At 40.1% G+C, this 10,235-nt stretch overlaps 1 long non-coding RNA gene across 1 annotated transcript in view; it reads left to right on the top strand.

Annotated features, from left to right (window-relative positions):
- Positions 1-8,976, top strand: part of LOC140520377 (uncharacterized) — a 13,843-nt gene extending 4,867 nt beyond the window's left edge. The window contains exons 2-3 of the long non-coding RNA XR_011972482.1: positions 5,425-5,583; positions 6,211-8,976. This is a non-coding gene — a long non-coding RNA (uncharacterized lncRNA). The remainder of the gene's footprint in view (positions 1-5,424; positions 5,584-6,210) is intronic.
- The last annotated feature ends 1,259 nt before the right edge of the window (positions 8,977-10,235 follow it).

The following is a 10,235-nucleotide window of genomic DNA, read 5'->3' on the forward strand; positions in this document are numbered from 1 at the left end:
GTTTTGAGGAATTCCCGAAAAAAGCATAAATGTGACAATAACAGAATGAAGATAGAACCATGTCCTTTTGGAAGATCATGGTGTTTCCTCTTGCTATTAAGGGAAGAGAAATATTAAAGGAAAGCCTTAAAACTTGGAAAAAATGGAAATAATTGGTGCCACTCAGATTCATTTTGGCTTTGTTCTTACAAAAATGTATCCATGTAAACATAATGATAACCAGAACTGACATTTTATAAGACTTTAAAGTTTGCAAAGGTCTTTCAATATTGTCTCATTTGATCCCCACAACAACCTTGAGAGGTAGGTGCTCTGAGTATCCCCATTTTATAGATGAGAAAACTGAGATAGGTTAGGCGATTTGCCCAGGGTTACATAGCTATTAAATGTCTGAGGTAGTGTTTGAACTCATCTTCATGAATTTAAGAGTCACCTTGGTGAACCTGGTCACACACCACAGAGGTCAGTTTTAGCAGAATAATAGCAGTGTTCATACATGTTCTCCTCTGAATACCTCAGGGATGTAGTAAAATAGGGAAAACTCTGACTGGACTGATTAAATCTGGCTTCTACTAATTATTGACTGTTTTACCCAATTTATGAAAGATTTACTCTTTACACTTCTCTAAGACTCAGTTTTCTCATCCACAGAAAAGGAAAATTACATGTATCTTGCCTAACTTGGGTTGTGAGGCCATAGCATATGAATTAATCAAATAATTATAATACATAATGTTTATACAACACTAACTTACAAGATCTCGTCTGAGACTCAAACTAAGCCTGAGGAAAGAGAAATTTACTCAGAATACCACATCTGTTAGGTGTCTGAGACAAGATTTGAATTCAGATCCTTCTGATTCAAAGTCCTACACTAGGAATTCAATCAACTATTATGGTTCTCAGGAGATGATAACAGAAACTCTTAATGATGGATTGGTTCCAAACATTATGGAAGACAAGCAAAGGGCCTGAGTATTCTAGATATAACTAGATCATGAGCCTTAAATAAATTTAAATGGGTTGTCTCTTACTACATTTCTAGTACAGCTACTCCAAAGTTTAAAAAATAGATAATAGAAAAAAAAAATCAGCCTCATGAAGAATGTCAGTTGCCAGTTTAAGGTCATCCAAATAGAGAGTTCTCAGAATAAAGCTCATGTGCTTGAATTTCTGCTTCCAAATTCAGTAATTCTACAAATGTATTTAGTAGCACTAGACACCACCACCACCATAACAACTACTACTACTACTACTACTACTACTACTACTACTACTACTACTACTACTACTACTACTACTACTACTACTACTATTACCACTACTTTGTTTTTATGTCTCAGAACCTGTGATTTCATTGCTACTGATGAATAATTCATTTGGCTTATGACTACTGATAACATGATTAATTATGTCCAGTTCAATCTTGCTCCCATAGGAATATTTATGCACAACAAAGAAAAATTATCATAATTTTGGTAACCTTAGTGAAGCAACTTTGTGTGCATTCTCAAAGTCATTGGTAATAGCCAGAAAAAATGATTTTGTGGACTAATTATGAAGAGCAGAGATTCTTAACTTGTGGTTTGTGAACTTACTTTAAAAAATATTTATATATATAAAATATATAATTGTATGATATAATTATATATTATATATAATCATTTCAATATGACTGATTTCATTTGGAATTCTATATTTCTTATTGTATGCATCTTCAAATGTTGTTTTGAGAAGTTCATGTTCTTTACCAAAGTATAAAAGGGGTACATAACATATAAAGAGGTAAAGAACCTTTGATGTAGAGAAAAATCATGACAAAAGAATGACTGTGCCACCATGGGGTGAAGGTCTTATTTTGTTCTCTACATGTGACACCACCTATGGTCAGACTACCTTCTTTGCCAATGTCTCTTGCCCCCAAATGGTTTTTTTTTGCTTCAGCAAAATCATCTATTGTTATAGTTCTAAAAATTTTGAATATCCACTGCAAAAGTCAGCACCTGAAAAGATGAGTTGATCTGCAAATTAAACTTGTTTGGAAGTCAACCTGGACATCTTCTTGGAAATCATCCTTTTCATTGTTTTTGCTTTTTTCCTGCAATATTCTCTTCTTTTCATGCTTTGATTCCCTGTAAGTATCTGGGTATTTGTTTAAATGGCAGAGTTTATGACTGGATTGGCAGTGATTCCGCATGTCATAGCATCATAGATTTAACATTGAAAGGTAACTCAGAGTTTATATAGTGCATACATCTCTTTTCATAAAGAAACTGAGGCCCAAAGAGATTAAATGTCTTGACCAAAGTCAAGTTGGGATTCTAAACTAAAACCTCTCACTCCAAATCCAGGACTCTTTCTATGGTTTACACTGGGAAATGGTACTTCCTGTATGGTTCAACTTGTAACTAAAATGTGAAGCTTAATACAAGAAAATTTTATGTGAAAATGAAAACAAATAACAAAACAGGTTTAACTACAAACTTTTGGTTTCTTTTCTGATTTTTGCCTTAAGCTGAATGATTGAATAATTTTTACTTTGATGAAAAAATACTTAGTATAGTTCAAAGTATATGTGCAGTAACTAATGAGTGGCAATTCTGAAGTTCCTTTTAATTCATAAGGTTGATGAGAAGGAAAAAGCTCCTAATTATGAGCTGGTTATCATGAGATATTACATACTGATTTTGCCTGAGTATGCCTTGAATCATTAATTATCAAGTGAACCAACAGCTGTTGATAATATCTCATAAACAAGCTATTCCAAATTGTTGTAAATGTACCATGTAATAAAAGCCAAAACCTAGAGAGGTCAAGCTTGGAATGACATTGATTAGATTTGCTTAGAATTTTCTTTCTGCTTTTGGGAACATTTTTACAACTTTTTTTTAAACTTTCTCTTTTTCTCCACTCCTTAATTCTTCTTCTGGTGGTAGTCTTTCTTTCTGATCATCTCCACAATTCATTATTAACACAAACGGCTCTTGTCTGCTCACTCCTAGCTAGTCTGGCAATGTTTGTGCTCATGGAAGCAATATTCCTCAATCAAGTAGATTACAAAGAAACAAATTAGGGAGAAGGAATTAGAATGTAAGCTGCTTGAAGGCAGGAAATAATTGTTTATAATCTTGCTTTTTGGGCAGCTGGGTGGTGCAGGAGCAGCTAGAGTTCTGGACATGGAGTCAGGAAGATATGAGTTCAAATCTGACCTTAGACACACTGTGTGATCCTAGGCAAGTCACTTAACCTTGCTTGCCTAAGTTTCCTCATCTGTAAAATGAGCTTGAGAAGGAAAGGGCAAACCACTCTAGTATCTTTGCCAAGAAAACCCCAAACAGGGTCATGAAGAATGAGATATGATTGAGACAATACCAACACTACAAATACTACTACTACTACTACTACTACTGCTACTGCTGTTACCACTACTACTACTACTACTACTACTAACTACTTTGTTTTTATGTCTCAGAACCTGTGATCTCAGAAATCTCAGTGATTTCCATTGTAGGAACTCCCTTTGCCATGCAGTCCAGATCCTTGTTATTTACAGTTTTTGAGAAGGGCCTGGCACGCTGAGAGGTTAGTGGCTCCACATAGTCACAAATAATAAGGGTCAGTGGTACAGATTGAACTATGTACTTCCTGAACCTAAGGTTGACTGACCCTTTATGCATTATGCCTTGCTGTTTCTCTTCCTACATAGTAGGTTCTTAAAAGATCATTGAATTAAACTGAATTGAATCGAAGGAACTTCAGTATTAATGCTGCCATTTAATGACTGAAGTTTTTGTTCCTATAATGATGTAGTTGAAAGAGCACTGAGTTTAGAGTCAGAGGACCTGGGCTTGGATCCAAGTTCTGCTGCTTACTGATGGAGTGCCTTTAGGCAAGGTGCTCTGGAACTCAGTTTCCTTCTCTGTAATACCAGGAGTGAGAGGTAGGATAGGGGTGGGACTAGATAATCCCTAACATCTTGTCCAGCTCTGAATTCTATGATCTTACTTGCATAAAGTTTCATTTCCTATGCTCAGTGTTAAAATTTTTATCCTTTGAGGGGATTCCAAACTCTAGTGTTATGGCTTCCTACTCACATTGCACTAAAGGACCATTTCTCGTATAATCTTGTAAAATGAATTTAGACAGCTCACATGCACAACTGCAAGAAGTCAAACCACAAACAGGATTATGCCAGTGACTCTCTTTAACCTATATTTCTCTCTAGGCATCTTAATACAGTCTTCAGCTGCCATAAAATATTTGACATGTTTATCTTCTCAGCATTAGAAATGATTTCATTTGGTCTAAAATGCTGGTGTCCTCTATATACTGCAAATTAAAAATAGAAAGGGACATTTCTGTGCGTGAAAGCAAATTTCAATTGGCTTGTTTTGGTTCCTAATTGCTATGCGCAGATACATGCCCTAGATTTATAGCCTGCTTGTTTCTGTTGTTACCATATTGGGCTATATGAAAAGTCAGTGTTCTTCGTATCTGTGTGAGGGAACCCAGAGCAAAAGAGTCAGATTTATTTGGTGTTGAAACATGGATCAAATCATACATAGCCAAGATATCTGATAAAGGCTTTTCGAAAAATAAAAAAATGGCTTTTTAGAGCCTGTCATATGCAATAAATTCACTTGGATGAAAAGCTCTATGTGTAATAAAAATGTCTCATTTAAAGAAATTAAATGATCCTGTCATTTGTAACTAGGATTGATATAATTTTTAAATGGAATGAGCCATAATGAAGCACTGTGAGTCACAATGGCCTTTCACATTTACAATATTTCTAACATAATTAATAATTAACACACCAGAAATTATTTTAATGTAACATTATGGTGTGGATTTAAACACAAATGGAAAATGCTTCTTAATAAGGTTTCTAGTCCTTTCTTAAAATTAAAATGCTAAAGTAATTAAAACCAAAGGTACTTTAAAAACAGTTTGCTACCAAACAGATTTTTGTATGCCAAGCATGAGCCTAGAGCCTCTTCCTTCCCCGTTTTAAAGACAGTCTTAAGTCTATTAAAAATGAGATTTCTAATGTTCAGATGGAGTCTCATAGATCTCAAAGGTGAAACTTTCTGGTTTTATTCAATTTAAAAATGAAATGGAGAGGGGCTTTAAATGTTCTCCAAACACCCTCCAATCTAGTTTCATGAGAGTGGGGGCTTCATTAGCCCTTAAGGTAGGAGCTGGGACTGGTTCATGCCACTCAGAGGTCTGTTTTTAGGACCTCTAGCTGTCTTCCTTGAGTGCCAACTTTCTAACCATTTTTGATACGTAGGATATAGGAGTACTTCCTTACGTACAGAGGTATTGTCTTTTTCCTCCCTTCCCAATTATAAAGGTGTGTGGAAGGGAGGGAGAGGGTTATGGAAATCATGATGTAAAATTGACTCCGTATTTTGGGTTTAGGAATTGCATTCTTGCTGGAAGAAAGAAATGCCTCGGGGAAGAGAGGAGATCCTTCTCCATAAACTTCCAGGTTTTATTCCCAACCTTGTTTCAGAAGTTTGTCTATCTCTTCTGGGTGCTGGGAGTGAGGAGGTGGTAATCGGCTCAGGACTGTACCAGGTAAGTTAGGATTGACCGGAAACATGTCCTCTAATATAGGACTTGGGGTTAAGTCGTATATTTCTTGAGAGTGGGTAATTTACACTAACCATAATTTGAAATATTAAAATTTGGGTTTTTATATAAGCTTAATTCTGGAAAGTACCTCTTTCACTGGAATTACCTTTCTACCCTTACTGAGAGTAGTTCCCTTGATATGTGAATCAATAAGGCAAAGTTATTAAACTAGAGGCAGCCAGGTGGCATAGTGGATAAATCCTGGGCCTGGAGTCAGGAAAACTCCTCTTTCTTAGTTCCAATTCACCTCAGACACTTACTCACTTTGTGACCCCGGGGAAATCACTTAACCTTGTTTGCCTCAGTTTCCTCATCTATAAAATTAGCTGTAGAAGGAAATGGCATGTCACTCCAGTATCTTTGCCAAGAATACCCCAAATTGGGGCACAAAGAGTCAGATGCAATTGAAAAATGATTCAACTCAACAATTGAATTTAGAAACTAAAATTTCATAGAATGTCCTCAAGCTTATTGCCAATTTCCCTCTTCACACACTCCAGCATGTTCCAACATTCAATCTCTTGCCTCTATGCCTTTCCACAAATAATGCTCCATTTTTTGGACTTACAGAAACAGAATTTGAGAAGTAGAAGAAATCTCAGCAGTCATTTACAACCCATACATGGAGAAATTCACATCAAAATATAGATGGTGGAGTGAAAGCAGGGACTCACCTGTGCTCATCCACAAATTCCCTCAGATACCTCTAAGAAGTGAATCTGAATGAATTTTATAGTGTAAGAATCCACTGGGAGACAGAGTGTGGCAAATATCCAGACCAGGACAATCCAAAAGATCACCAGGAAGGATCTATTACACTGGGCTGGGGAAGCACAGAGTGTGCACTGGAGGCACCAGCCCAGACACGGCCACAGCTGAGAAGACCAGCTTCCAGGGGCCTGAATCACCAGTTGCAGTTCGGATTCCGAAACGTCTCAGCACAGGATGGGAGTCTAGCAGAACTGGGTGAGAGAGAAGTGCAGGGGCCATGGCAGCTGCAGCAATTACTCTTGGGGCTATCAGCCCACAGACTAAATGTTTGAGAGTCACCTACTTGAACTTCCAGGAGCCAAGATGGCAGAATAAACTGTCAGTGCTCTCACCCTCCCTGGTTAACCTTGAAAAACCCAGAGAATGTTGTCCTAGAAAAAATCCTGGAATAGTGGAACCAGCAGAAGGGATAAAAGGCTTTTAGCTTGAGCGAGAGGCTAGGGCGACCACCAGGAGGGATCCCTCTTGTTGTGGCTGAAGGGGACCAGTGAAAAGAAAGGGAGAAGGGAGAAAGCATCCCAGCAAGTCCAATATGAGTAGACTAGCAGGAGATCCTGAACCCAATGGGAGGTGAAACAAGTAAGCATCAACACCACAACCCCAGACATGCCTTAGCACAGCCAGGGGAATTGGACAGATACCAGTGCCGATGGGGTTAGTGCAGCCCTAGGGGAGGAGGAGACTTCCAGTGCCCCGACCATCCATCCCACACATCTCACACTGTGAGCTTAAGTGTACTCTGGGGAAACTCAGACTCCATTTGGTCTCGACTTCGGCACACACCAGTCAGCTCAGCACCAAATAAGTTGCAGCATTATGTAGTTTCTAGTTGAAAGAACCAGAGGCCACAAAATGCAAAGCCAGTAAGCAGGGCCCTAGCTCCCAGCACAAGAAATGTGGGACAGAGCCCCCTGTTCCCTAGAAGCAGAGATCCACTTTAAAAGCCAGGACAAAGGCAATGCCTATGATCAATAAGCAAATTAGAAAACCAAAGACCATAGAATCTTATTATAGGGACAGGGAAGAACAAAATGTGAATTCAGAAGAGGACAGCATTGACACTGTGCCCACATCTGTAACGGTATTTTGAATTGGAAAATCTTTCTTATTCATTAATAGGCCCATTAAGTCGCATGGAGCCTGTGGTGGGAGGAGTTTGCTGAATGGGTGGAGCAGGAAGAGGCGGAACTAGAGCAGAGCTGAGAGGAAGTTAGCCTTGGGAGCAGTCAGAGCTAGGAGCGATGCAGCTTCCTGGGCAGTGTGAGTGATTTTTTGATTGTTTGTGATTTTGTTTGAGACCCTGCTTGTGATCAGTGTAATGGACCTGGTTTGTGGAAAGTCTAGCAGGGGGAGGGCTTGGCGATAGTGTTGTCCTCTAGATTTTTGTTGTTGTGATGGATTTGTGTCTGAATAAATGTTTTGGTTCTGTCTTCCGCATGGAGAGTCTGTGGTATTTTGTGATTCTGAATTGTGCTGTGACATTCAGCATGGGTACTGTGAATATTGCATTGGTGCTACAACATCTGAAAACTCAGAATGGAATATGAACTGGTCTCAAATCCAAAGAGCATTCTTAGAAGAACTCAAGAAGGATTTTAGAAGCCAAATTAAAGAGGTGGAAGAAAAACTGACCAATGATTTTGAAAATACAATCAGCCCCTTAAAAAGTAAAATTGACTAAATGGATAAGAAGATACAAAATCTAACTGGAGAAAATAATTCTTTAAAAAAGAAGAAAGAAGAAAACAATTTGTTAAGAATTAGAATTGGGCAAGTAGAAACTAATGACTTTATGAGGCATCAAGAATCAGTCAAACAAAATCTAAAGAATGAAAAAATTGGGCAGAGCCAAGATGGTGGAGTAGGAAGACTCACATACACTAGCTCCGAACCCACAGCCCATAGAGTATCTGTAAAAAAGAACTCCTGGCGACTTCTGGAGCAGCAGAGGCCACAGAACGGTGGAGCAGAGGAGATTTCTGTTCAAGAGAGCCCTGCAAACCTCTCACAAAAGGTCCATGGCACTGCGGATGCGGAGCCGAGCCTAGCCTTGCTGTGGCCACGCGGCACCGAGAGGAGCAGATCTGAGCAGGCTTCAGGGATGGAATCTCCAGCAGCCACACGGGTCCCTCCACCCACAGGTGATGGGGGTCGGTGAGAGGGTCTCTTTGGCAGGTTGAGAGGGGAGTGGGGTGCCCCCATAACTCAGGCCCCCTTGGGAGGCAGCAGCAGACTGGGGCTCCCCAAGCAGGCAGGAGACTGGATCCATTGTTGAAGGTCTCTGCATAAACCCCCTGAGGGAACTGAGCCCCGTGTGGCTGCCCTGCCCCCACCTGAGCACCTGAACTTGATCTCACACTGAATAGCAGCTCCACCCCTGCCGAAAGCCCTGAGGCTGGGAAGCAGCATTTGAATCTTAGACCCCAAGCGCTGGCTGGGAGGATCTGGAGGTGAAGTGGGTGTGAAGAGAATATTCAGAAGTCAAGTCACTGGCAGGGAAAATGCCCAGAAAAGGGAAAAGAAATAAGACTATAAAAGGTTACTTTCTTGGTGAACAGGTATTTCCTCCCTTTCTTTCTGATGAGGAAGAACAATGCTTACCATCAGGGAAAGACACAGAAGTCAAGGCTTCTGTATCCTAGCCCACCCAATGGCCTCAGGCCATGAAAGAGCTCAAAAAGGATTTTGAAAATCAAGTTAGAGAGGTGGAGGAAAAGCTGAGAAGAGAAATGAGAGACATGCAGGTAAAGCATGAACAGCAGGTCAGCACCCTGCTAAAGGAGACCTAAAAAAATGTTGAAGAAAATAACACCTTGAAAAATAGGCTAACTCAATTGGCAAAAGAGGTTCAAAAAGACAATGAGGAGAAGAATGCTTTCAAAAGCAGTGTTGGGACTGGAAGCTCAATTCCGTGTGGACAGTCTTGGGCAGGTAAAAGTGGGACTTCTAAATCTTAGAGTCTTACGAGGCCCTCCATGAACAGCGGGGGTTCGAGAAGGTCAGACTGAGCTAGCTCGGCTAGCTCGGGTATTTCCGCCTCTCCCCGGGAGATACGTGATGGGTGGAGTCTCCCTGCCCTCGAGGTCGTCCCGGATTGGAGCACACCTAGTTACCTAACAGCACGGTATTGAGATGCAAACTGTGTGGCTAAAGGTTAAGTAGGATTGAGGAAGCCTAAAAGCTCTCTTAGCACGTGTGGAGCCAAAGAGAAAAGTAGGGCTCCGCTTCTTTTCTTTCCTCTCTCCCCTCCCCCTCTCTCCCCGCTTGTACTTCTACTTCCAATCCCTTAAGCTTAGCCTCCTTAGGAAATCTCCCCCTCTTCCTCCTAAGGAAGACTCCCCTGCACTTGTAACCGATTCCCTGGAATAAAGCTCAACCCCTGTTCGACTCTGGAACGTCCTTTCTCTCATATGTGCATCCGGCGTGGCCAGCCGAAGACCTGGGACAGGTAGGAAAGACTCGGGTAGCCCAATACAGGCCTCTAGGCTTGGCAAAGCAGAATTAGCCAAATGGAAAAGGAGGTTCAAAAGCTCACTGAAGAAAATAGTTCTTTCAAAATTAGAATGGAACAGATGGAGGCTAATGACTTTATGAGAAACCAAGAAATCACAAAACAAAACCAAAAGAATGAAAAAATGGAAGATAATGTGACATATCTCATTGGAAAAACAACTGACCTGGAAAATAGATCCAGGAGAGACAATTTAAAAATTATGGGACTACCTGAAAGCCATGATCAAAAAAAGAGCCTAGACATCATCTTTCATGAAATTATCAAGGAAAACTGCCCTGAGATTCTAGAACCAGAGGGCAAAATAAATATT

This window comes from Notamacropus eugenii, chromosome 1, assembly GCF_028372415.1.
Source record: "Notamacropus eugenii isolate mMacEug1 chromosome 1, mMacEug1.pri_v2, whole genome shotgun sequence".
NCBI classification, from domain to species: Eukaryota; Metazoa; Chordata; class Mammalia; order Diprotodontia; family Macropodidae; genus Notamacropus; species Notamacropus eugenii.